Consider the following 5,103-nt stretch of genomic DNA (forward strand, 5'->3'; position numbering starts at 1 on the left):
ACCAACAGGCATCCCAGCAGGCTCAGCACTAGAGTAGCCTTGAGTCCCATCTTACTGACTTCCCTTGCTCTCTTGTGGAGGGCTCTTTGTTTATAAAAGGGAAGTTACATGGGCCATATATATATCTTTTTTCCCTGGGAAGGAAGGTCCTGTCAGTCTTGTAGTGACTAAGCAGCAGTGAAGGTTTAGACCCTCAGGGACCTCAGCTCAAATCGTGCCCAGACAGGTGACTGCTGGGAAAATTTTGTGAGTGTGCTTGCTCATACATAAGCGATTTGTCATGAAAAGATGTACTGGAAATGCATAGGCAATGGCACGCATATTCAAGTTGTAACATGAACCATAAGAAGCGGTTTTCATGCATATATGGTTTTATGCCGCTGAAAGTGTGCTGTACAGGGTTTATTTTCATAAAACTATTTAAAAAAAAAAAAAAAACTGATGCCTGTAAACTCAAAATGAATGCTGGGTTGAAAACAAAGCACACTGAAGGTCACTATTTGAGGAATGAGTCATGTAATGGACCTGTGCTTACACAATTATGATTTTGAGATTATAATTATTTGTATTTTTGATTCATTGACTCATGAAAGTGAGGTCGCAAAGTTCTTTTGAAACATATATCTGGAATTTTATGAGAAATCCCTGCAGTCAGTCATATGTAAAGTGTATAATGGTAAACAAAAAGGTTAACATATGGAAATTTTGGCATTAGAAATTTCTGTGCATGAGTGGCTTCCCATATACGTGTTTCGGTGTTGTGTAATGCCTCCTAATCTATCATGATGGATCACAATGACTGGTGCGTGCACTGTGTTGCCTCAAAAAGAACTGAAAAGCATCCTCGGGGTAAATACTTCAACGTCAGTCTATTCAGCATGTCATGTTAAAAAGAACGATGACACACAGCGCTGACCTTTCAGTTATTTAACATTCTTGTCACACAAGCAACTTCACTGCCTTACATTTTGAAGGTAACTCAAGTTACACAAGACATTTAGTCAGCATACATCAGTTGCCCTATTTCTGTTCTCTCATCATTTACACTTAACTTACACTTAAAGGTAACTTCTGTGCATTTTTGAAATATTTCAAAGTTTGTGTCCATCACACAGCTACAAAATAAACAGACCACTGACAGGCATCAATTTGCTTTCTGTAGAGAGTCTTTCCACATCCTGATATGAGGTGCTCCTATCATCACCAAACCCTAATTAACCTCTAATTTAGGAACTAATATCCAAAATCAACAAACATGCAACAAGCACATATATTTTTGCATGAAGGTTTTTTTTTGTTGTTGTTGTTTTGTTTTGTTTTGTTCTGTTTTGTTTTTTGTTTTGTTTTTTTTTTTTGCAGGAAAATTCAGGATCAATGTTTTATGGTTGTAAAGCCTGTAGCCAATCACTGGGACAGTTTTTTTTTTTTCAAAATGGTAAGAGAGGCAGTGCACTAGTTTGGTGCAAGAGCCTCCACGTTGTACCTGCAGGGAGCAACAGAGGGCGCTGCTGCTGCATCCTGAGGACAACATAAACCCCTATCTGTATGTGGACGGGTGCGTGCGTGCGTGCGTGCGTGCGTGCGTGCGTGCGTGCGTGCGTGCGTGCGTGCGTGCGTGTGTGTGTGTGTGTGTGTATGAAACAACCTAGGAGTTTTTCCTCTGTGGAGAATTCAATTTTACCCCTTGCTTTACTCACCTATCCCACTCTGGCAGCTGGATTATTCTCCCTCCAGTTTTACAGTACGCAAATAATCCTGCCACCTTGTTTGATTGGTTACTCTAACTGAACCAATCACTCCCTCAGAAGTGAGTCGGTTAACAACTTCATTGTGCTATTTCTTTCCATTCTGTTTGTTTGTCTGTTTGTTTGTTAGTACAATATCTCAAAAAGTTATGAACTGACTGGCATGAAACTTAGTGGAAAGATTGGTCATGGACCAAGGAAGAGCTGGTTCATTTTTCACACCGACTGGCCAAAGTGGGGCGTGGCAGTGGGCGTCACTTCACATGAAAAAGCATGTAACTTCCAAACAGACTCACACACACACATCATGAAACTTTGTGGAAAGGTTGGTCATGTCAAAAGGAAGCACGTATTAGCTTTTCATACTGACTGCTTCTCAGGGGTGTGGCAGTGGGTGAGATTAACTTTTGGTGCAAATCCAACATACAGAGCAAGCAGATATTGACAACTGCATGGCGTTAGTGGAGGTATGCACTCTACTGAGTGTTTTTTTTTTCTAGTTCCTATCAAAGATGTTTAATGAAGACATTGTTAAAAATAAACAAATAAATAAATGTTTGTGGGACGTAATGTGAAGTAAAGTGTGGATACCCAACTTGAGCCTGGCGGGACCCATCAGGATCCATCGGGGCGGGACAGGCTGGGTTTCAGACAAAAAATTAGAAATTATGCTCAGGTTCAGGTCGGCTATTTCAGGCAGTGAATATAACCCAGTGATGGAGGAGCAACAAAATCTTGGACTCGGGTCGCGTTCAGACACAAAAAGACGTTGGGCTCCTGTCTCATGTTGGGTTCGGCCAAAAACATACAGCCTGATCCACACTCTAATGTGAGGTTCTTGCATCTTTTCAGGCACAGTCAAAGCCAAAGTCTGCACTCATTTGCTTTAGTGGAAGCTCTCTGTGGGAAATAGCTCCAGACTGTGGTTGTACTGGGCTGGGAACATGCAGAAATACATGAATCTGAATCAGCGTTGTGAAAGTAAATGAATAACTAAATAAATAACTGAACTGCCTGAACAAATAGGAGCTGCCACATTAATTCATAATGATTTTTCAGAGGTGTAGACACACTATTGTGAGGAAACTATTTTGCATGTATGTTGTTAGTAATGTACGTATTGACATGTAAGCCTAAACTTTTTTGGGGGGTACATAAGCTTGTTCATTTAACTTCCAACTTTATACTTAAATTCAAATCCTAAATTTTGTTTTTTTGAGATGTTAGTAGCCTATAACTCAACATTTCTGGCATATAGTGAGACATAGATATGATTGTGGCGTTTTTACATTCTAAAACTATAAATCATACAAAACCACTCAGACCATTTCTTGTAGAGCATGGTTCAGCAGTCAGCTTCACAGGCTTATGAGCATGCACATTGGCTTTGTGGTTCTTATCAGATCATGACACTGTCAATTGCTCGTCTGAGTTTTGAAAGCATGGATCGTAAAAAATGCCACAGTAAATTTTTTTGGGCTGTCTCAGAAAGGTGTGCAAGCTTTCTGAGGTAATAATTAAATATTCCGATCAGCATGTTACATAACCTGTTCTCTGTGGTAAACTCACCCTGTTTCTCCCTTGTACAGTTTTCCTGGTTTTGAGTCCTATGACTGCCCTCCCTCTGATGTTGCCCATTGCTTTGCTAAACAGCTGATTATAAATACAACATGCCTTTAAAAGCCTTTTCAGAACATAATTTTATGCCATTGTTCACTAATTCACTGCTGACTCTCTAATATGTAAGTAGTCAACACTTTGTAACAGTGCTTCACAAATGTATTTATTTATTTGTTTGTTTATTTAAAAGGGACAGTGTACATTCATGGACATTTCAATATTGAATTAAAATGTAAATGCACCGGAATTAGCTAGATTAGCTAGTTTTCATCTGCAGTTCCTTGGCAGGTCAAGGCAGAAGACAAGAGTAAAACAGTAGAAAGAAGAAAGGAAATAAAAAACAACAGAACAAAAAAAAAGCACTGTTAGAATAACAAATTACCAAAAACAGACAAGCAAGCAAGAGTTACAGACAAGCAGACATACAAGGTGTTAGACATAAAGAAAGCACAGTGCAGAAAGTACAGTAGGCCAGTTATGGTTACAACTTTGGTTAATTTTAATCCACCTCTTAAGTTTATTTTTAAAGGATGGATAACTGGTGCATTCTCCAACATCAGTGGGGAGGTTATTCTATTAGTTTGAGGCTCATATCGAGAAGACTGACCCTCCACTGACCCACAGTCTCCTCTGGTGGTTGCCCTAGTCACCCTGCACTGTCCTTCAACTCTACAAACTCACCCAGAGGGGTGGGTGCCAGCTTATGTAGTATTTTAAAAATGAGACAGGCATCTAAAAAGTGTAGAAAGCTGTCAAACGTAAATAGTTTATACTTTGTTAGTATAGGACAGTGGTGATAGCTGATAGGCTTTTGATTGAGTGTTTTTACGGTTTGCTTGTGGAGGGTTTCAATTGGCTTCAGAGTTGTTGTGCTTGCTTGGGACCAGCTTGTGAAACAGTACAAAATGTGAGAAAAGATCATGGCGTGCATAAAGAGTTTGGCAGCCTCTGCAGTCAAGTATGGCCTCATGTGTCTAAATTTAGCTAAATTAAATTTAATGGTATGAGCAACCTTTTGACATGTTTCTTAAAAGATAAATTACAATCTAGGATTTTTTCTGGGAAAAAACATACAGACTGTTTTGTTAATGTCCAAGTGTAGGGATGACCTCTTTGGCCAGTCAGAGACACGGACCAATGCGGCAGTTAGTTTATCTGCAGCCTGTTCCTTGCGTGCACATAAAAAACAGTGTCATCTCCACAAAGCAATTATGGCACCCACATGACCAGCAACAGCCCTGCTCTAACATTTTTCATGATTCCTGGAGTTTTGTTTGTTCCGTGTTAATCAGAAAATTGTTTCCTTCTACATAATTTGTGCTATGCCATGCGAGTCGGAGGTGAAATGACTTCCTTGTTTGATGTGTTAGGGTTAGGTTTATTGGATCAGCCTGTTAAATGGCGATCACTCTGGTGCTGCAGTAACACACAGTTCAGTCGAACTGACTATTTTTGTTAAAATGATCAGTTTCTTGCATGTATTTTCAATTGTGTGCAAGAGTACTGGAACATAGGTCTGGAAAAAGAAAAAAAATTTCACTTGCACATGACGCTGGCTGATAGTAAGAGCATATTTCCTTGTACTGTACGCCAAGTTGCATGCAACATGAAGTGGAATGACAAACTAAAGGCTAGTTTCCTTGTTTGTGGGAGGACATACACCAAACAAAAGAAAAAAAAGAAAAGACAAAAAGAACCTGCTCATCCCTCTGCGCCAGTAGTCGGCCATCCTGTTGAA

This window comes from Myripristis murdjan, chromosome 18 (assembly GCF_902150065.1).
Source record: "Myripristis murdjan chromosome 18, fMyrMur1.1, whole genome shotgun sequence".
Lineage (NCBI taxonomy): Eukaryota > Metazoa > Chordata > Actinopteri > Holocentriformes > Holocentridae > Myripristis > Myripristis murdjan.